The sequence below is a fragment of the Mobula hypostoma genome, chromosome 20 (genome assembly GCF_963921235.1).
Source record: "Mobula hypostoma chromosome 20, sMobHyp1.1, whole genome shotgun sequence".
NCBI classification, from domain to species: domain Eukaryota; kingdom Metazoa; phylum Chordata; class Chondrichthyes; order Myliobatiformes; family Myliobatidae; genus Mobula; species Mobula hypostoma.
Genome location: NC_086116.1, coordinates 60308474 through 60332553, shown reverse-complemented (window position 1 = coordinate 60332553; position 24080 = coordinate 60308474). Strand labels below are relative to the sequence as shown.

At 40.4% G+C, this 24080-nt stretch overlaps 1 protein-coding gene across 2 annotated transcripts in view; it reads right to left on the bottom strand.

The window, feature by feature from the left end:
- The window catches only part of chchd3a (coiled-coil-helix-coiled-coil-helix domain containing 3a), a 325052-nt gene that overhangs the window by 127081 nt on the left and 173891 nt on the right, over positions 1-24080 (bottom strand). The window lies entirely within an intron of this gene.

Genomic DNA, 24080 nt, shown 5'->3' with positions numbered 1-24080 from the left:
ATAAAAAGTAAATGCTACAGCACAGAAATATAAAAGTTCTGAGACAGTACAATATAGGTGCAATACTGCTTAGCGCTGTGATGTGAGGTTCAGCAGGGTCACAGCCTCAGGGAAGAAGCTCTTCCTGTGCCTGTTGCTGTGGGAGTGGAGGCTCCTGTAGTGCCTACACATATGGCTACTTAACAAGCTAGAAGCCCATGGTATTACTGGAAAGATTCTAGCATGGATAAAGCAGTGGTGGATTGGCAGGAAACAAAGAGTGGGAATAAAGGGAGCCTTTTCTGGCTGACTGCCGGTGACTATTGGTGTTCCACAAGGGTCTGTGTTGGGACCGATTCTTTTTATGTTTTATGTCAATGGTCTGGATAATGGAATTGATGGCTTTGTTGCAAAGTTTGTAGACAATACAGATACAGATGGAAGGGCAAGTAGGTTTGAGGAAATAGAGGTTACAGAAGGACTTAGACAGATTAGGAGAATAGGCAAAGAAATGGCAGATGGAATATAGTGTTGGGAAATGTATGGTCATGTACTTTGCTAGAAGAAATGAAAGGTTTGACTATTCTCTAAATGGAGAGGAATACAAAAAACTGAGGGGCAAAGGGATTTGAGAGTCCTTGTGCAGGATTCCCTAAAGGTCAACTTGCAGGTTAAGTCTGTGGTGAGGAAGGCAAACACAATGTAAGCATTCATTTCAAGAGGACTAGAATATAAAAGCAAGGATGTAATGTTGAAAACTTATAAAACATTCGTGAGGCCTTACTTGGAGTATTGTGAGCAGTTTTGGGTGCCTTATCTTAGAAAGGATGTGCTGAAATTGGAGAGGATCCAAAGAGGTTTATGAAAATGATTCTAGGATTGAATAGCTTGTCATATGAAGAGAGTTTGATGGCCCTGGGCCTGTATTTACTGGAATTTAGAAGAATGAGGGGTGACTTAATTAAAACCTACCAAATGGTGAAAGGCCTTAATGGGAACACAAGGGACTGCAGGCGCTAAAATCTGCAGTCTGGAGCAATCGAGAGGCAAGGTCCCCACCAAAAGTATTGCCTGTCCATTCTCCTCCACTGTGTTCCTCCAGCATCTTGTCTTTTGTGCAAGTAGCTGTCAGATCTAATTGAAATTAAGAGTTTAATGACAACTCTGAACAGTTCAGATTAAAGAAAACAACAACTTATTATAAACTAATAAAGGTATTTGCCTATTACTTCAATAACAATTGATATTAAAAATGTATCAGTTCAAAACACCATTTATGGAAGCATGATATATTTGAAACCCAAAGGATAATGATCCCTCCTCACCCTGAGTCATGTCACTTAGCTCTCATAAAGAGCAGGCAGGGCATTGACTTCTGTTCTGGGACCAGTCTGCAGTTCAGGGTAACTACATTGAATTGACTTTATTTCCTACATCCTTCACATACATGAGGTATAAAAATCTCTACGTTACATCTCCATCTAAATGTGCAATGTGCAATCATAGTAATTTATAATAAATAGAACAGTCAATGTAACTTAGAAAGACACTCAAATTAGCATGAGTTAATCAGTCTGATGGCCCGGTGGAAGAGGCTGTCCCGGAGTGATGGGGATGCCGAGGAACATAAAGCTGTTTATCTTCTCAACCCCAGATCCATAGATATAGGACTCTGTTATGGACTGAGAGTGGTAAGGGGCTGGAAGAGAGGAATCATGGACGGGAAAAGGGAAAGGGAGCAGGAAGCACCAGAGAGACATCTGTAATGATCAAGAAACTAATTGTTTGGAATCAAATCACCTTGCCTGGTGTCTCAAGGCTGGGTATGTTTGCAACCATTCCACAGTGACAAATATAGCGTTGTGCTAAAGTCTTAGGCACCCTAGCTATATATATGTGTCCCAGACTTTTGCACAGTGCTGTATATTTTCAGCAAATGATTAGTAAATTAACTGTTCCAAGAGTTGATCAATTCAATTTGACAGCTATAACACACAAGTTAATGATCAATATCAAAACGGGCACTTTATTTCCCCTTTTATCAAGTACTGACAACATTGTTCTGGAAAGAATGGGGAAAAAAATCTGGGATTTGGGTATTATTTGAAACACCTGCCTGCCTTAAGTAAGAAAACATTTGCTGTCAGAAATCCACTTAGCTTGCAATGAACAGTCATCCAAATGCCCGATGAGATGACAGAGATCTAAGGGAGATACATGACTGCAGTGAATTAATTCTGCTCCTATTATTTAAAATGGAGAACCTGAAAGACTCTGTGTGAGGTGGTGGCGAAAATGGCCTTTGATCTTCATTGTAACAGAAAAGCAATTCGACATGTTCAAATGAAAATCATTTATAATGGATGGAAGTGGCAGCTATGTTTCACCTTTCCTGCTTTGAATTACAGCAGCCTGGACATGGAGTTAACTGAGAATAAAGCAAGTCTGATAATGAAAAATACAAACTTTTGCTTTGTCCAACTAGCCTTCCTTTCAGTTATCTCAAGTGGATTAAACCTAGATAATCAAGGGCATGAAAACCCCTTCTGGGTATTGAACATCTTGTTGTCTTTTCCAAAATGTGTGGCAGGAAGCTGCAGCTAACAAGTAGTCTGCAATCCTGATGTAGGGTCGCAATCTAAAATGTCAACTATCCTTTTGCCTCCACTGATGCTGCTTCACCCACTCAGTTCCTCAGGTAGTTTGTATTTTATTTCGCTACAGCTACCAAGCTTTATTTATTTTGTTAAGTACAGTGAATTCTGGTTAATTGGGCCATCAGTTAATCAGGGCAGTCAATTATTTGGAATAACTCTCTTAAAGAACAAAAGCTAATCAAGATAATTGGTGGGATTTTCTTTGGTTTTTTGGGACACTATGCTGCTTAACTGGGGCAGGGGACTGTTGATGTACAGTTTCTAACTAGCATCAGTCATGTGCACTTACGTGGCCGTTCAACAATACAGCATGTTTAGAGCAAACAGTTTTTAAACAGCATCATTTGCATGTGTTGGTGTTCAAAAAGCAGTGATTTTTGTCACTGATAGTTGGTGATATACATATATATAAAAGAATTTAGCGCAATACTGTAATTTGCAACTGTCATCATAATCCCACTTCAGTCAGTGTCTTCAGGAAATGAAAAGAGAATATGGGAAGATTGGGGTAAGAAGCAGATAACTTCAAGGTACTGACAAATGTTTACAACAGTTGTATTTGTTGTGTGGAAGTATTATTTTATGCAAAGATTTGATCTCTGCAGGCACGTGATAGAATGTTCAGAATTTTACCAATTTGTAGAAATAAATTAAAATAAAATGCTTTGAATATTGTATTTACAGTGCCATGCCTCAAGGTTAATGGATTCTCTGCGTGAATCTTTGGTTTCATGCACATTAGTGCAATTAAGTAAATGTTATTTAATTAGATATGGCTTTGAAAATGTTATCTGCAGTTGGGAGAATATTCCAATTTATCCCATCCCTTCAGCTTTAACTCCATAAGCCCCCTACAGGATAGTTCTTGTCTGTGTTCCAGGAGAGGGCCCTGTCAGTTATCATTCATTTTCCATGGGACTGCTATACATGTCCACTGCTTTTGATCTGCACTGCAATGTGAAGGTCGAAGCTGCATCGGTGGAAAGGTCCAAGTGGCCCTATAATTGCCTGGTACAAAAACGAGCAGCGAAGGTTCAATTTCCTGATGCACTAACTGGCACAGCGAACTGCCAGTTTGCTTCAAAAATCTGAGGGATTGATTGATGGTCAGTGCAGAACCTTGGCTGACCTTTTTTTTTAACATTTGTGAGATACCATATTTAGTGTATGAATACACTAGTATGTGTGTTCCCGCTTTTTCTGTTAATGAATGGGGGAACAAACACAATGGTGCAGAGTGAGAAATAACATGTAATTATTGTAAATAAAGATATGTAAATAACCATTTATTCTATAGGAGTCATATTTTTAAAATAATCTGCAAACATGAGATTGAACAATTAACAAGACTTAAGTAATTTAAAGATTTGTAAAGCAATTAGCTTTATTTGCCACATGCACACTGAAACTACAATGAAATGTGGCGTTTGCGTCAACAACTAACACAGTCTGAGAATTGTACTAGGACAGCCAGCAAGTGTCACCCTGCTTCCAACACCAACACAGCATGTCCGCAACTCACTAACTCTAACCATGACTTTGAAATGCAGGAGGAAACCAGAGCACCTGGAGGAAACCCACACAGTTATGGGGAGAATGAACAAGTTCCTTACAGAGAGCAATGGGAATCGAAGATCAGCGAATGCCAGCACTGTAACACGATTGTGCTAACTGCTGTGCTAACAGCCACCCTTTTTTAGTGGAGTTTATAAGTTGCAGTTTACAATTGTTGTGCAAAAGACCTTTCCTCTGTTCACATTCTGAAAACTTCTGCTTTCTACAGAATTTTGAGGATTCTTGATCTCTCACCTCAGTGGCAATTCCTTGCAGGTAAGACTTCTGTCAGTTTTGAAAAGCTGTCTGACCAAAGATGTCATTGCAGTTGAGCAAAATCCTACTCATGCACAAAAATTCTAAAAGGGCTAACTTAGACAGCAGGTGCAGACTTGTGGTCACTATTAATCTGAAGCCAATTAATGTACTTCTGCTCATAATGGCAAAGTGTGGGTAAAGGAACCTAGACTTCAGCTGGCTTGTATGATTGAACACTTTGCTCTCTACATTAGCCAACCCAAAGTTAAGTATTAGATTTTATAATCTTTCGGGAAATGATTTCTCATTTTCTAACTTGTCTTTTCCCTACTCTGATCCTCAACTTTCTGATACATGGATTCATACTGACAATTTGCCAGACACTGCACGTCTACATTGTCATAACTTCACTTGCACAAACACACAGATTAGCAATCACTTGTGCCTGGTTTTAACAATGCTGTCCATTACATTAACGGTTAATGACAATATACTGAGAGTAATAAGTATTTGGAAATTAAGACAATCGAGGGATATGGGGATAGTGCAAAAGAGAGGCAATGAAGGATGATGCGTTTTCTGATCTCCGTGACGCAAGCAACTGATTGGGGAGATGCAGGAAACTGAATCCAAATTAAAATGGCGCAAGTCAAGCAGCATCTGTGGAGACAAAGCGATGGTCAATTTCTTGCATCGAGACACTGCATCATATTGACTGCCTTTTATGAATTTGCCTGAGGCAATAATGTCAAAATTGTTTCCCTACGACAGAAATGGCAAATATCAGAGGACATGTATCTAGCTGGTGGGGGGTGGGGGAGGAGAGGCAGGGTAACATTTCAAAACTATATCTTATCCATGATCAGTAGTGCCTTCTTCCACGATAGTTTGTATTTGCGACTCTGAAACTCACAGGCACCTTCAATGTCTTGAAACAACAACTTGTTCAGTTTCGTCTCTACAGCGTTTTATGTTTGCTTGTGCAGAAACTCCAAACCCAATCTTGTGATGCTGATGGGCCATGCCATGTGCAATCTGATCCTTTAGTCTGAAGTCTGTTTGTTGTATATTACTCCCTACATTCAGTATCAACATTTTCTGGCATCTGCACACTCTTGAATACTAGCATAACAATATAAATAGAAGGAAGGCTCCTTAGATATGCTCTACCACACAAGATTACCGGTATGTCCTATCATTTTCCCTAATTCAGTTTATTTGCTGATTTATTATATCTCTTGATTCCACTGAATGCTAAAAACCTATTGCTCTCAGCTTTGAGTAGATGCAACAATGAAGTACCCACTGCCCCATGGGGTACAGAATTCCTAAGGCTCATAGCCCTCTGAAACGACCCCTCAAGCTGTTAGTTCCAGAGATCATTTCCCTCATTTGGAGACCTGGTTCTTGTTAAGACAAACTATCTTTCAGCACAAACAACAGGAATTCTGCAGATGCTGGAAATTCAAGCAACATACATCAAAGTTGCTGGTGAACGCAGCAGGCCAGGCAGCATCTATAGGAAGAGGCGCAGTCGACGTTTCAGGCTGAGACCCTTCGTCAGGACTAACTATCTTTCAGCAACTATCCTTGATGTAGGTTGTAAATAACTGAACCTCAAGCAGCAAATCTTGTGGCATCCACCAGTTACCCCCTACCAGTCTGAAAATTAGCAAATTGTCAGTCTACTGACGTTCACTAAACTCCCATCCAATGCAACCCTTTTCAATGACATAAGCCCTTATTTTGTTGAAGAGCCTTAAAGTTTAAACATGCTTCCCCATTACCTACAATACAATACTCAAATTTATCCAGCATATTCCTTTCCATACGGTTCTGAAGGGATGCATCCCAGGGTGCTGAGGGAACTGGTGGAGGTTATAACTAGTCACATTGGTAATCATTTACCAAGATTCTCTAGACTCTGGGCAGGTCCTGGTGGATTGGAAGACAGCAAATGTCACAAGACTTTTAAAAAAAGGATGTAGGCAAAAAGAAAGGCAACTAAAGGCCAGTTAGCTTAACATCTCTAGTCAGGAAAATGCCTGAAGCTGTCATTAAGGAAGAAATAGTGAAACATTTTGAAAGGAGTAGTTCCATTAGTCAGACAGATGCAGCATGGATTCAGAAAGGGCAGGTCCTGTTTGACAAACATACTGGAGTTCTTTGAGGACATAATGAGTGCAGTGGATAGAGGGGAACAGGTGGATGTTATATACTTGGATTTCCAGAAGGTGTTCAATAAGGTGCCGCACAAGAGACTTATAAATAAGATATGGATGCATGGAGTCAGAGGTAGTGTGTTGGCATGGATAGTGGATTGGTTAACCAATAGAAGGCAGAGATTTGGTATAAATGGGTGTTTCTCCGGTTGGCAGTCTGAGGTGAGTGGGGTGCCGCAGGGTGCGGTACTGGGCCGCAGCTGTGTACCATTTACATAAGGGGTCGCCAACCCATCGATTGCGATTGACCAGTTGATCTTTGAGACTTTCCCAGTAGATCCCGAAAGAAATCAAAAATAAATACACAAATACTGTTATAATGTGAGCATCATAAAAATAAGTAATACTAATCAGGATAATGGTAATTTAGGAATACTTTTGCTATTGAACGCTGTTTGTAAAGAGCGATTGTTTCCGGGTTGCGGGATTTTAGTTCCGTTCTTTCTGCCCAGTGCGCATGTGTGTAGCTCCCCCACCATGCACTGCGTTTTCAGCATAGCTTGTGCTGTATCAAAGTGACCAATTAGATTAGATAAGAGTACAGACTGTCGCAAACATCAATATACGGCAGTGTCCCCAACCTTTGGGCCGTGGACTGATACCGGGCTGCGAAGCATGAAGGGATGCAGCAGTAGCCGGAACCCACCCAGCACATCTTTAAGAAACAAAGCCAAAATAAACAAGCTAATTAATTAGGTGCCACCCAGCACGTAAATGTCGGCCCAGATCAGAGGCGACGCAATCGGCAGTCACCACAGAAACTGGCATAAGCACTGGCCTGATGGGCCACAAGGCTCAGGACAGACTTTAACTTTAACCCCCCAAAGAGCGCAATTCATGCCTGGAAAGCTGAGGAGCTGAAATCAGGGTTAAAGGCCCAGCAATCGTTTTTCACAAAACATACTGCTCAAAATAAGGCTGCTATTGAAGCATCATTTCTGCAGCTGGATCTTCAACTTCCTCACAGACAGGACCCAGGCTGTAAAAATAGGGGACAAGCTCTCCTCTACAATCACTCTGAGCATCGGTGCCCCACAAGGCTGTGTACTCAGCTCCCTGCTGTACTCACTGTACACCCACAATTGTGTAGCCAAGTTTTCATCAAACTCAATGTATAAGTTTGCTGATGACACAACAATTGTAGGTCGTATCTCAGGTAATGATGAGTTTGAGTACAGAGAGGAAATTAAGAACCTGGTGGCATGGTGCGAGGACAATAACCTATCCCTCAACGTCAGCAAGACGAAGGAATTGGTTGTTGACTTCAGAAAGAGCACATTCAGAATTTACATTGGTGGTGCGCAAGTGGAACAGGTCAAAAGCTTTATAAGTTCCTCCGGATCAATATCACAAATGACCTGACTTGGTCCAACCAAGCAGAGTCCACTGGCAAGAAGGCCCACCAGCGCCTTTACTTCCTGAGAAAACTAAAGAAATTTGGCCTGTCCCCTAAAACCCTCACGAATTTTTATGCACCGTAGAAAGCATTCTTCTAGGGTGCACCACAACCTGGAATGGAAGTTGTCCTGTCCAAGACCAGAAGAAGCTGCAGAAGATCGTGAACAGGGCGCAGCACATCACACAAACCAATCTTCCGTCCTTGGACTCACTTTACACCGCACGCTGTCATAGCAGTGCTGCCAGGATAATCAAGGACACGACCCACCCAGCCAACACACTTTTTGTCCCTCTTCCCTCCGGGAGAAGGCTCAGGAGCTTGAAGACCTGTACGGCCAGATTTGGGAACAGCTTCTTTCCAACTGTGATAAGACTGCTGAACGGATCCTGACCCGGACCCTCCAAATATCCGGACGTGCATCTCGGTTTTTTTGCACTACCTTACTTTCCATTTTTCTATTTTCTATTTATGATTTATAATTTAAATTTTTAATATTATCGATTTGTAATCCAGGGAGCGGAAAGTGCAGAATTAAATATCGCTATGATGATTGTATGTTCTCGTATCAATTGTTTGGTGACAATAAAGTATAAAGTATAAGTTACCTTTTGGCTAAACACAAGAAGCCTTTTACAGATGGCGACTTATTCAAGGAAGCAATGGCCATTACTGCAAAGACTGTTTTTAATGACTTTAAAAACAAAAACGACATCACAACCGCAATATATAATATACCGCTTGGCCCTGCAACAGTGACAAGGAAGGTAAAGTCACTGTCAGAGAACATGGATCTACAAGTGTTAAAGGACTTGTCATTCTGTGAATATTTTTCACTACAGTTCGATGAATCCCTGGATGTAATGCAAGCAGCTCAGCTTGTTGTATTTCTCAGAATGGCTTTCCAGGATTTTACAACAAAGGAGGACTTCCTCACTCTTTTGCAATTAAAGGAGAGAACGAGAGGTGAGGATACTTACAGTGAGTTTTAAAAATATGTCCGTGAAAATGACATCCCCATTCATAAACAGGTGGCAATTACTACTGATGGGGCCCCAGCAATGCGCGGTGTGCGTGTTGGTTTTATAGCACTAAAAGTCAGTGCCTACTTTGGGTCAACTTATCTATGTGAAATTGCATTTTCACAGATGAACATTATTAAATCTAAGTACAGGAGCTGTCTTACTGACAGACACCTCACAGACTGTCTCAGACTGGCTGTCTGTAGTTATCAGCCAAACTTCGGGGAACCAGCAGAAAGTATTCAGTCCCAGTCATCACCCTGAGTGCAAAAGCCAATTTTTGTTCATTTATTTTTCGTGTTGAAATAAAATTAAATAATGAAACTTAGAATTAAAGGTGTGAAGTATTGTAATATTCTTAAAGAAAGACAGCTATGGCCTGTTTGATATGCTAATTACAGTGTTTTCTCGTTTGAATTAATTTGACAGTTTGACAAAAGTATTTTGTGTAATTCAAATACAATTAGCCCAAATAAAAGGCCTCAAATTGGAAGTACAATCTGAGCTGCTTTTTTTTCTAAACGATTTAGTAGGTAGATCTTGCCTTTCACTGAAGTCGAGGTAGGGGATCTTGAGCTTAAAAAGGTTGGTGACCACTAATTTACATTGATGATTTGGAAGAGGGGACTAAGTGTACTGTAGGAAAATTTGCTGATGACATTAAGCTGAGTGGAAAAGCAAATTGTACAGAGGATGTGGAGAGTCTGCAGAGGGATATAGATAGGTTAAGTGAGTGGGCCAAGGTCTGGCAGATGGAATACAACGTTGGTAAATGCGAGATCATCCACTTTGGAAGGAATAATAGAAGAGCAGATTATTATTTAAATGGTGAAAGATTGCAGCATGCTGTTGTGCAGAAGGACTTGGGAATGCTTGTTCATGAATCGCAAAAAGTTGGCTTGCAGATACAACAGGTTATTAAGAAGGCTAATGGAATGTTGGCCTTCATTGCAGGAGGGATTGAATTCAAGAGCAGGGAGGTCATGCTGCAACTATACAGGGTACTGGTGAGGCCACACCTGGAGTACTGCGTGCAGTTCGGGTCTCCATACTTGAGGAAGGATATACTGGTTTTAAAGGCAGTGCAGAGGAGGTTCACCAGGTTGATTCCAGAGATGAATGAGTTAACCTATGAGGAGAGATGGAATCGCCTGGGACTATACTCTCTGGAATTCAGAAGAACATAGAACAGTACAGCATAGTACAGGCCCTTCAGTCCACAATGTTGTGCTGACCCTTAAACCCTGCCTCCCATATAACCCCCCACTTTACATTCCTCCATACACCTGTCTAGTAGTCTCTTAAATTTCACTAGTGTATCTGACTCAGGCAGTGCATTCCACACACCAACCACCCTTTGAGTAAAAAATCTTTGCCCTAATATCCCCCTTGAACTTCCCACCCCTTACCTTAAAGCCATGTCCTCTTGTACTGAGCAGTGGTGCCCTGGGGAAGAGGTGCTGACTGACCACTCTATCTATTCTTCTTAATATCTTGTATACCTCTATCATGTCTCCTCTCATCCTCCTTCTCTCCAAAGAGTAAAGTCCTAGCTCCCTTAATCTCTGATCAAAATGCATACTCTCTAAACCAGGCAGCATCCTGGTAAATCTCCTCTGTACCCTTTCCAATACTTCCACATCCTTCATATAGTGAGGTGACCAGAACTGGACACAGTACTCCAAGTGTGGCCTAACCATTGTTTTATAGAGCTGCATCATTACCTCACGACTCTTAAACTCTATCCCTCGACTTATGAAAGCTTTCTCCATAAGCTTTCTTAACTACCCTATCCACCTGTAAGGCAACTTTCAGGGATCTGTGGACATGTACCCCCAGATCCCTCTACTCCTCCACACTTCCAAATATCCTGCCATTTACTTTGTACTCTGCCTTGGAGTTTGTCCTTCCAAAGTGTACCACCTCACACTTCTCCGGGTTGATCTCCATCTGCCACTTCTCAGCCCACTTCTGCATCCTATCAATGTCTCTCTGCAATCTTTGACAATCCTCTACACTATCTACAACACAACCTTTGTGTCCTCTGCAAACTTGCCAACCCACCCTTCTACTCCCACATCCAGGTCGTTAATAAAAATCACCAAAAGTAGAGGTCCCAGAACCAATCCTTGTGGGACACCACTAGCCACAACTGTCCAATCCAAACGTACTCCCTCCACCATGACCCTCTGCTTTCTGCAGGCAAGCCAATTCTGAATCCAACTGGCAAAACTTCCCTGGATCCCATGACTTCTGACTTTCTGAATAAGGCTACCGTGTGGAACTGTGTCAAATGCCTTACTAAAATCCATGTAGATCACATCCACTGCACTACCCTCATCTATATGCCTGGTCACCTCCTCAAAGAACTCTATCAGGCTTGTTGGACACAATCTGCCCTTCACAAACCCATGCTGACTGTCCCTGATCAGACCATGATTCTCTAAATGCCCATAGATCCTATCTTTAAGAATCTTTTCCAACAGCTTTCCCACCACAGACGTAACGCTTACTGGTCTATAATTACCCGGACTATCCCTACTATCTTTTTTGAACAAGGGGACCACATTCACCTCCCTCCAATCCTCTGGTACCATTCCAGTGGACAACGAGCTCATAAGGATCCTAGCCAGAAGCTCAGCAATCTCTTCCCTCACCTCGTGGAGCAGCCTGGGGAATATTCCATCAGGCCCCGGGGGCTTATCCGTCTTAATGTATTTTAACAACTCCAACACCTCCTCTCCCTTAATTTCAACATGCTTATGAGAGGGGATCTTATAGAAACATACAAAATTTTGAAAGGGATAGATAAGATAGAAGTAGAAAAGTTATTTCCATTGGTAGGTGAGACTAGAACGAGGGGACATTGCTTCAAGATTCAGGGCAGAAGATTTAGGACGGAGATGAGGAGAAACTGTTTTTCCCAGAGGATGGTGAATCTGTGGAATTCTCTGCCCAGGGAAGCAGTTGAGGCTTCTTCACTAAATATACTTAAGATACAGTTAGATAGATTTTTACATAGTAGGGGAATTAAGGGTTATGGGGAAAAGGCAGGTAGGTGGAGCTGGGTTTACTGACAGATCAGCCATGACCTCATTGAATGGCAGGGCAGGCTCAATGGGCCGGATGGCCTACTCCTGCTCCTATTTCTTATTATGTTCTTATATTGATTTTACATAATCAGCTTGATCAGTTTGCTTAATCGTGCTACCTGCTACGCTTAGAATCAGTAAATCAAGATCAATGCATTGACATCAATGATTTCAGCTCATAGGTCCTGTACTGAAGCTTTTCAAATCTTTATTTCCTGTAGGAGTCTTTATTTTCAATCAATTGTTCTCTCTCAAACAGTATATGAGATATCTCACTTTCATAGCTTTTCTTTTAATGTAAATACATTGAAAACTTATAAAATATATTTACTATTTCTCAAAGATCTAAACGATGTCTGACTTGCAGGCATGCCTGTTATATAGTATTAGTAATGCATACTTGAAAGGAAGCTGAGTGGCCTTTGATGTTTCCTTTTTCCTATTTCATGATTAGCAGTTAAAAAATTGTCATAGTGATAATATTTTTGATGCTATTGTTACATCATCTTACTCACCATTTTATTTTTGAAAGCAGCTGATTTTACTTGAAAAGTACTATCCATTTGCATTGCTTTTCAATAATCTCTTTGTAACTGTAACAAAGCATGAATTCCTGGAGCGGCCCTGAATACAACACAGTTGGAACAACCAGACTGGGGCTGCGAGCAAGGTGTTTCTTTTTTAGGAACTCTCTGCATCTGACCTTTAACTAATAAAAGATATTGCAGTCTGGGCTCCTGATGGGTTCCATTTTATGGCCATCCAGTCACCATGTGAGACATTGCTGTGTTCTACAGGGGCATTCTCATTGATCTCCCATGCCTCTGCCAATGCCCATTGAGATGATTTGACATTTTTATTTTTCTCTTTTTCCTTGTGTTTGTCATCCTCCTGTTCCACTGCTATCCTACCTTTCTAAGAAGCTTGGTGACCATTTGGCTCATGAGAACAACACAGAATCAGAATCAAGTTTAATATCATCGGCATATGTCGTGAAATTTGTTTACTTTGCAACACAGTATGATGCAATACAAAATAGTAGAGGAAAAATGAGTATTACAATATATATAGATAAAATAGTTAAACTAAATAAGTAATGCAAAAAAAAAGAAATAAAAAGTAGTGAGGAAGTATTCATGGTTTAATGACCATTCAGAAATTGGATGGCAGAGAGGAAGAAGGTGTTCTTGAATCACTCTGTGTATGTGTGTCTTTAGATTCCTGTACCTCCTTCCTGATAGTAGCAATGAGAAGAGGGCATGTCCCTGGGTGACGGGGGTCCTTAATGATGGACGTTGCGTTTTTGAGGTATGGCTCCTTGCAGATGTCCTGGATACTAGGAGGCTATTGCAGATGATGGAGTTGACTAATTTTACAACTCTCTGCAGCTTACTTCGACCCTGTGCAGTGGCCACGCCCCCCCCATACCAGATGGTGATGCAGCCAGTTAGAATGCGCTCCAAAGTACATCTGTAGAAATTTGCAAATGTTTTAGGTGGCATACTAAATCTCCTTAAACTCCTAATGAAACATGGCCGCTTTTGTGCCTTCTTTATAGCTGCATCAGTATGTTGGATGCAGGTTAGGTCCTCAGAGACACTGACACCCAGGATCTTGAAATTGTACAGTTTTTTCCACTCCTGACCCCTCTATGAGGACTGGTGTGGATTCCCTCATTTTACCCTTTCTGAAGCCCACATCAGTTATTTCATCTTACTGACATGGAGGGCAAGGTTGATGCTGCGATACCACTCAACTACCTGGTATATCTCGCTCCTGTATGCCCTTCCATCATCATAGAGAGCTCAAATGTTTCTAGGTTACTCACTAGAAGAGGGGACTGAGATCAGAAGAGTGAAGTTGGATCGTGTGACTGCCATCTTTGGTGTCCAAGTGCTGACCTGCAATCACTTAGCATTTTTGATCATACTATATTTGGGTGGATGGTCAATCTGCTTCCATTATCCACGTACTTTATCCTAAAGGGTTTTTAAAACAATTATTATGTTGATTTCCTTTGTACATTCCACAAATTCCCACCCCTCTCTGTCTTTTGTGCTGGTATTTTTTGAGCCTTCATTGGAATATTTCGTGCCTCTCTTCATCACAAGTTACTTTGTTATTTTGTAATTTTGTTGAAATTTACTCCTTTCATTCCCGGTCTCATTTACAGTATTGTCCAAGAATATAAAATGCCCCAATAGAGGAGCTGTAATAATTTGAGCAAATTCTTGCTTCTTTTAAATACAGAGTAATAGCTTCAAATATTATTCAAATTAAGAATTAAATGTCAAGAAAACTACTTTATGGTATCCTATAATTTAAAAGTTGAATTAAAAAGATTGCACACCACAGTGGTTATTTCTGTTGACTCAATGAATCAGGCAGTCTGTTTATGAATTGAAGTCATTGCAGTTGCTATAGAAACTCTGTCCTTGTGAGAATGTTACATTTCCTCATTTCTTGCGCAGTTTTCCAATTCCCGTGTATTGATTTATCTGCACAACGTAGCATCACGTTTTATTCATAAGTGGCACTGTTTGCCTATTGTAAATATTTTCATAACATCCAATTTTATCTTTGACAATTTTCCAATTGAAGCAAAACGGAGCAGCGGTTGAGGTCCTGTTCTGCAAATACCTAATGTTGACTATTGTTCACAAGGACTGCAGCAGCTCTCTCCTGCATCCCTTCCACCACTGCATCTCCAACTGAAAGCACTTTCAATAAGCTTTTGGCACAAGTCATCAAAATGCACATTTGCAGTGAATTACTTATGATTTAATTACATTAAACTTAAATGCCATTGTGGTATTTTTAGCCAATACTTGGTGCTTACATTTTACATATTCTATTTCACTCTGAATATATGGCCGCTTTAGTTAACAGACTACTGTAACCTTGACCACAGCAAAGTACGGATCACAATTGGAATTACTACAACCCTTTAAAACATAATTAGATAGGGATGTGTGTACAGTAATTCTTTTTCTCCCCACTGCCACCATCCACCTTTACCCTCCTTCCTGGCTGTCCCCTATATACCAACCTACCTTGCCATTCCCAAAACACCATAATCATTGTACCTGCCACTCCACCAAATCTATGTTGGTTTGGTACCCATCCCTCCTGTTTCTCTCTTTCTACTCGCATCTCTGTTCTTTCCAGATATTATTATTTCTTGGTGCATTTTGACATTCATTTAACATACTCATTTGTGGACAACATTCAAAGGTCTGCCGTAGTTCAGACCAATCTATTTTCCTCCCTACTGAGCCAAATATAGAACTCTAACCTGGGTTGATGAATAAACTCTTTACACAATTTCCTGATCAGCTACCACTGTGTTAAATTGCCACAGTTGTCTTTTATTTTTGTGGAACGGCAGTAAGAAAACATTAAGTACTAAATAGGATGTATTGATAAATAGCCATGAGTTCATTTCATGAGTGCTAGTGAGAATATGTTATCTGTTTTGCTTCATCTGCTTTTTTACTGAAATTTAAAATAACTGGGAGATAGAATTCAGCACTGCAGATAAAATATGTAGGCAAGGTGGATGGTAGGTCAACCAACATCTCAAATAAGAGATGGGTTAGCATTGCAAATATACAGCATAAGAATTACTTGCGTCTTTATTTTATTAAAGCACTTTCCATTGTGCATATCGAAACACGAGGCTTTCATGCAAAGGTGGTAATTCACTTACTGTGTCTATTGAGCAGGTTGTTCATGCAGTAATTTCTGGTGTTACAATGGCCCTTGGAATGTTGAATCAATACCAGTAAATGAAGGGGTCACTTCGTTTCCTACCGAAGTCAGGGACTACGGATAATTTATTCCTGTCAGAAAACTGAAATTTATATAGTGGACTCTTCCTCCAACAGTTAGAAGATCTTCATTTAAGGTGCAGGGTCCTGAAGAGGGTCTTGGCCCAAAACATCGACTGCTTACTTATTTCCATAGATGCTGCCTGAACACAGCATTTTGTGTGTGCTGCGTCTTTATTTATGCTTCAGTTTTGGATAAGAAGGAAAAAAAGTGAAAATGCCACCAACTAACACATTTCAATCTTCAGTGAAATAAAAGGAAAATGCTATAGTGGCTGGCAGTTCTGAAATTAAGACAAAGAATGCTGGTAATACCTGTGAACAGGCATTATCTGCAGAGAGAAACTATCAACATTTAATAGAACCTAGAGTACAGCACAGGAACAAGTCCTTCAGTCCACCACCACGTGATGAGCAGGTTGCCAATCTATCTAATCCCATCTGCTGGCACAGAGAGTAGTAGCCAGAGTCATAGAAAAGTATAGCACAGAAACAGGCCCTTTGGCCCATCTTGTCATGGTTCAAATTCTTCTGTTCCCTGTATGCCCAGGTGCCAGTTGAAATATTTCTTAAACATAATCTATCATATCTGCTCCTGCCATCTACCCTATGCACACTTGTGCCCTAAGGATACTGTATTTCCAGCAAGCTATCATTATACAGAACAGATAAATGATTGAACCAAGTAGGAAGCAATGGCAAACCCAAAAAGGCAGAGATCGATAGGTTCTTGATTGGACATGGCATCAAATGTTATGGGGAGAAGACCAGGATTTGGGGTTGAGGATGAGAAGATCAGCCATGATTGAATGGCAGATCAGACTCGATGAGCTAGATGGCCTAATTCTGCTTCTATGTCTTATGGTCTTATATATTAACCTCTACTTGGGTTTGCCATTGCTTCTTACTTGGTTCAATCCTTCATCTGCTCTGTGTAATGATATCTTGCTGGAAATACAGTATCCTTAGAGCACGAGTGTGCAGACACTGAAAATCTAGAGCAATACACACACACACACACACACAAAGAACAGGGCTGGAGAATCTCAGCAGGACAGGCAGCATCTATGGAGGGAAATGAACAATCGGCATTTCAGCCTGAGATGCTTCATCAGGACTGGAAAGGAAGGTGGTAGAAGTTAGAAAAAGAAGGTGGGGAGTGTTCTTTCCAGTCCTGTTAATGGGTCTCGGCCTGAAAGTCTGACTGTTCATTTCCCTCCTTAGATGCTGCCCGACCTGTTGAGATCCTTAAGCAGGTGTTAAGCAAGCAATGGGAACAGTTGGAGTTGGTAAATTTTCTAAAGAATACCAAACATTGCAGATTTAACTTTGCTAATACCCACTAATTACCATCACCAGTTCCTTTCTATATCACAAGCCTTGACCACCTCCATCAAAATGAAAGCAGAGACATGTGCAAGTACATGGATAAAAGGAAATGCACAAATTTGAAAACAGAAAGCATTGCAGAAACATATGACAGAAGCAGGAGTGGGCTCTCTTGTCTCCTCTACATTCAATAAGATTACCACTGACCATTTACATCAATGCCACTATCCCACTCTAAGTTCCTAAATATCTAAAAACCTATCCATGTTTCTCCTGGAAAAACTTGCAGCTCACTTGGGTGGAAAACTGCAAAAACTTATTTGTGCCTGGATGAAGAAATCATCCACCCTCAATGGCCAATCTTTTACCTCAGGACTGTGAATCTCATTCAGAGAGGAGAACCAACACTCCTACCTTGACACTGCTGACTTTAATACAAAAGTGATTGTCTCCTGTCTTCTCCATTTGAGGCTTCTCTGCTTAATCATTCATTGCACAACAAATAGAACTTTGCAGGAATCATAAACATTAATAATTTTACAGATACTAGAAAATGATTTGCAGGAATCATTCTGGTTACCCTTTCCTGCACTCGCTTTATTGTAAGCACATAATTATTTCAGTAGCAACATAACTGATACAGTCTTCTTCTTCTCCGTCTTGTTTTATGGCGGTTGGCACCCAGCTTAATGGTGTATTACTGCCACCTTCTGCTCTGGAGTGTGCAATAGACTTACATTCTAAATCCCTTCAGCCAATCACACACACACACACACACACACACACACACACACACACATACCCTAACCTACACTTTATCCTCCCATCTTTGGCCAACCTAGTACCCTACTCCTGCTTATCCATCATATCCTATAAAAAACCCCTGTATTCCTTAAGAAAGCTAAAAATACCCTGACCTGAGCTCTCTCACCCATGCCCAGCAACCCTTTTAATGTGAATTCCTGCACCCCCAATTCCCTTAGATTAATTCTCATTATTTCCCTCTGTATCCCATACTTCCTGCAACTCAGAAGTACATGTTCTACTGACTCCTCTTCCTGACATTCCTCACACAATCCTGTCTGGTGTTTCCATATCATTTTCAATGTTTTGTTTAACGCACAGTGCCCCAGCCTTAACCTAGTCCACACAGTTTCCTCTCTTCTGTATCCACTACCTACCCTAGTACCTGCACTACTCTTTTCTATTTGATATAAATGCTTCCCTTTCCCCTCCCTGTCCCATCTTTCTTGCCACATTTGGTTGATTTTTTTCCCAGGTTACACACTTAACATATGATTTACTGATACTAATGTGCATTTCTATATTTTCTTTCTTTAACGCCCTCTTTGCCAACTCATCCACCCTCTCATTCCCCTTCACCTCTACATGTGCTGGAACCCATAGAAATTTTACCTGACCTCTCTGATTTGCAATTCTTGTGACTGACTGAAGGACTTCATAAAGTACATCCTGCTGACTGTTTGAATGAAAAGACCTTAAACTTGCTAAAACTGAGGATGAATCTCAGCATATCAACACTTTGACTCGTCTAGCTTTCTCCACCCATCGCAACGCAACCAACACTGCCAGCATCTCCACTGTATACACCCCTAACTTATTAGATGTTCTTCTGCTGATTCCAATTTCTTTTGCTGGTATAGCCACCCCAAACCCTGTCATTCCTGTTTCAGGTTCCTTAGCACCATCTGTATAAATCTGAGTATAATCACTATACTTTTCCATCACATGACAGTTAAATGCACTTACCAAATCAGTTTTATATTTTCCTTTCCTCTTTATCTCTAACAAATGCTAGTCTATGTCAGACCATCCAATCTTCTATGGAGCTACAACCGGATAAACTACTGAAGGACTTATCCTTAGATCAAACACTCCATATTCTTTAGCAATATCATTCCCTACCCAACTAAAGTTATCCTCTTAAACCTCCCATTTTCCCAGCACTCCTTTTGCAGGGTGAGAATCATTGTGCCTCTGCAAATTAGCCCAGTAGTTTGCCATCAATTGCATCCTTCTTAGTTCCAAAGGCATTACTCCCATTTCTACCTGTAGGGCTGATACTGGTGATGTTTTAAAAGCCCCACTGCACACTCTCAAAGCCTGAGCTTGAATCACATCCAGTTTCCTTATAACAGACCTAGCTGCTGATCCATATGCTATATTTCCATAGTCCAACACAGATCTTACTAAAGCCACATGCATTCTCTTCAATGCTGAACAACTTGCTCCTCATTCCTTACCAGCGAAGCATCTCATCACATTTATTACTCTTTTACATTTCTCCTCAACTTTCCTGATATGGTCTGCCCATGTTAATCATGAATCAAATATAACTCTCAGAAATTTAGTTGATCCAGTCCAACTTGCGTCAATGAAACAATACATCTCAACTCTTCTATTCATATCCTTTTGAAAGAAAGGACAGCATGTCATTTGCATTCATTGTAATTGCTTGCTTTATCTGTTTATTATCTTTCAGCAATTTGTGTACATGGGTACCCAGGTCTCTCTGCATGCCAATGCTTTTCAGTATCTTGCCATCTGGAATATTTGTTATCAGAATGAGAATCAGAATCAGGTTTATTATCACTAACATATGTTGTGAAATTTGTTGTTTTGTGGCAGCAATGCAGTATAATACCTCAGTATATACAGCTAGGGAGCCAAAGACTTTTGCACAGTACTGTATTCGTCAACGTGAAGCGGAGAGCGAGTTCGTAAATCCGGTGGGAGCCAAAGACTTTTGCACAGGACTGTATTTGTCAACGTGAAGCGGAGAGCAAGTTTGTAAATCTGGTGGGAGCAAAGAATGCTGGGAATGGTGAGGGTGGAGTGCCACAGGAGGGGTGTGGGACAAGGAGTGGGGGGGGGGGTGTGAGTGCAGACATCCCTAGCCCTGAGACACCAGGCAGGGTCATTTGATTCCAAATAATTGTTTTAGTGATCATTACAGAATGTCTCTCTTGTGCTTCCCACTTCCTTCCCTTTTTCCCAACCATGATTCCCTTCTCTCTGCTCCCTTCCAACTCTCAGTCCACAATAGAGACCCACATCAGAGTCAGGTTTATCATCACTTACATATGTCATGATTTTTTTTTTCTTTTGTGTGGTAGTAATACAGTGCCATACATAAAATAACTACAGTCCTGTGCAAAAGTCAAAGGCACTCTAGATATATATATGTTTATGTGCCTATGACTTTTACACAGTATTCTGTGTGTGTGTGTGTGTGTGTGTGTATAGAAATATATAATGCAAAATAAATTCCAAATGTACTCACTTTCAGAATTCTCAATCCAGATTATGTTCTTTTTTTCTATTTTTATTTATTTGGAGATACAGCACATTAATAGGCCTTTCTGGTCCAATGAGCCTGTGTGACCAATCTTTGGAATGTGGGTGGAAACTGGAGCACCGGAGGAAATCCACACACCCCGGGGAAGAACATATAAGAGGCTTACAGAAAGCAGCAGAATTGAATGTGGGTCACTGAACATACAAATTCCTTACACGCGGCAGCAGAATTGAACACGGTTTGCTGGTGCCATAACAGAATTATGCTAACCACTATGTTACTGTGTATTTTTTTCATTCTTTTTCGTCTACATGAGAGTGAAATGTGCTGAGTAGTCCAGTAATTGCATGATATAATGAAACTCTAGTGTGAAGCAGGATGCAATTCTTTAGTAGTTTCTGCTCCCTCACTGAATATTACACTCAAATCATTAAAGAAATATCAGATTGACCCACAGAGGATGGCTGAATCCAAACAATAGTGACTTAGACTAGTATATGACTCCACAACACATATTAGTAGTTTCCCACCTTATTAAAGTTTACCCTTCAACGAGATGGCGTTCAGTTCAAATTGAGCATGTGATGAAAACTTCCTACAAATATTCTCTGGCAAAAGTAACTCATTCTCATCTATTACAAAAAGTCTAACCTAACTGGATTCTAGAAGAATAAGAATGAACTGAACTTTGATATTGATAATGAAACTTACAGCTGCCATGTAGTTTATTAGACATCAGATATTTAGCTTTTGGTAACAAGTTTGTCACTGTTTAATCAGTGGAATCACCTACAATGGGACCACTTTGTTATTTTAAGATTTATCAATAATCTAAATGCTGTAATGATGTTGAACTGTTGTTAAATTGATTTTTCGTGTACCAGTGCTCTTATTAATACTAAAAGCCTGTAAGAACCCAGTATTGAGACCGTTCCATTATTAACTCTGGTAAACCAGTTTCTCTTTCAAAGTCAATTTATATTAATTAACATTGATTGCAAGCATTAAATGATTCACCTTGTACATAGCAATCACAGAACAGGGAATAGTACAATACAGGAACAGGGTCTTAAGTGAAAGATGGATGAACTGGAAACTTGACTGGTATTTAAACTTTGAAGAATATAATGTGCACCTTCCAAATGGATGGCAGTTTAGCCCAAAACATTTTTGCCAAGCACGTTGAACTCAGGCTTGGGGGAAAGCCAACAATCTGCAAAAGTTCAACAGTTTAATGTAAATCTGTTACATGAATGAGATTTCCACACTGAAATCAATATGGAATGCCACAGACAACCTCATCAAAGCACAGTTGCAAAAATCAATTTTTCAAAATACAATTAAACTTTAATAACTGAAATGAAACACTGAAATCAGTGTTGCCAACCATTCACATTAATTTAAAAATAAGCAATGAACTGTACAGTGTGATTTCCTGAGATGAATTGACAGCATTGCACTTTAAGTAGCTGATCTTGCTTTCCTCATACTTCCCACCATACATATTAAGACTATTGAGGTGCACTGTCTGGTTATACCATTTGCGGAGCAATGTCATTTGAAAATTGCTTGGCAGTTTTCTGCATTCCAACATTGACTTCACTCCAAATTCATGGGAAAGATAATCAGAATTTTCTTCATGGTCAACAAAGACAGCAACCAGGCATGAGCTAAATTAGGTAAAGTAAGTATAGTTGAATGTCAGACTCCCAAAACAGAAACAATATTCTGAGCTTTGTCCTGTGAAGAGAGTATCAGGCAAAGAGAGGGAAGGATTCAAGAATGCACTCAAAGGCTACTTGAAAGGAAAAGATGCAATATTCACACTGACTCTTGGGAATCTCTGGCCCATTAATGTTTAGACTGGAGAAGATTGGTACTCAGAACTGAGTTCATACCTCAGGGGTACACAGAAGACTTGCACATAGAATAGTACCTCCCAACCAACCCATTCGCCCACCCTCATCAACCACTTCCGACCTCATACGTAGAAGTAGATTCCGTCATATGCTGGTCTCACGTGATGAGAGAACCAGAGTGAAAGCAAGAAATCCCCACACCCAGGAGACTGTCTAAGAATATGAGGGCACTTCATAGCCACTTCAATGGCTATATCTGGCTTTAAGATACGTTGATGTCTTGAATAGAACTGTTCAATACCAGTTCATTTTACTCTTCATTATATCTTGGTTGAGCACACATCCTATTGTTTATCATTGTGCGCTGGTTGAATCAGAAATCGGTGAGCGTGTGTGTGTGTGTGGTGGCGGGGTGGGGGGGACATAGCATGCTCTCCTTCAAGAGTATTGGCTCTCAAAATATTCAATTACACACATCAGTAAGTGTATATAAAATGTTGGGGCTCCTTTATGTTCATTGCCAACCAAATACCAGCTGATGTAACATGAGATGGAAGGCCTGAGGTTTATAAAGATTACACTGGAGTTTAATTCACACTACAGTTAAATAGCTTGCCAATGCTCAAGTGGTCACACTCATAACAGGTGAGTATTTGGGGTGAAACACGGGGAACTGCTGGTGCCTTTATATTTGGACAAAAATAGAGTACAGGCTGAAAAATTAGTATAAACCATGAGTCCCTCTAAGCAGTAGCATGAATTTTGGTTTACCATCTTTTCTGTAAGAATTGAACTGGCTCAATTTTTATTTTTGAGTGAAACTTGCTACAGGAAGTTAAAAATCTTATGAAATTCACCAGGATTTGCAAAGTAACAATGCTGCTGTGTGATCATGAATGCAATATATCTACAGCAATAAGCTGGAAAACCCTCATTACAAATAAAAAATACAGGATCTTGCTCAACTGAAGTACTTTGCAAGTCTCACCTGAGTATTCTGCACAAGTAACTGGAAGGGACAAAAGCTTTTTGCTCACGTAAGGCTAGAGAATTGGTAGGTGTGAACCCTGCATAAGGTCCTAAACTGGACAAAGAAAGTAGGCTGAATAATGCATCATCTTCCTCCTAATATTCTTTCCTGGACCCAGGCAAATGAAAAAGTAGCACGATTCTATCAGTTTTATTCACAAGCGCTAGAATGATTGGAATAGCTAAATGAGAAAAAACAGCTAAACAATATCTAACACTAAGACTACGTCCACACTATGCCGGATAATTTTGAAAACGCCGGTTTCGAGTAAAAACGACAGGCGTCCACACTAAGCGTTTTTCAAAATATCTCCGTCCACATTAGGCGGATATTTGGGCGAATCTCCTCCTACTGGGCATGCGCAGGACACACAGAAAACAAGCGAAAAAGAAACAGTATACTTCGTGCACGTTTGTCCAGTTACAGAGTGGAAAAACTTTAAAGGAATTGCTCTTGGCTCATGTGTGAGGAGGACTTAAAACAAAAAAAAACAAATACTGGAGCGTATGGAGGCAACCGACAGGGAGTTCACG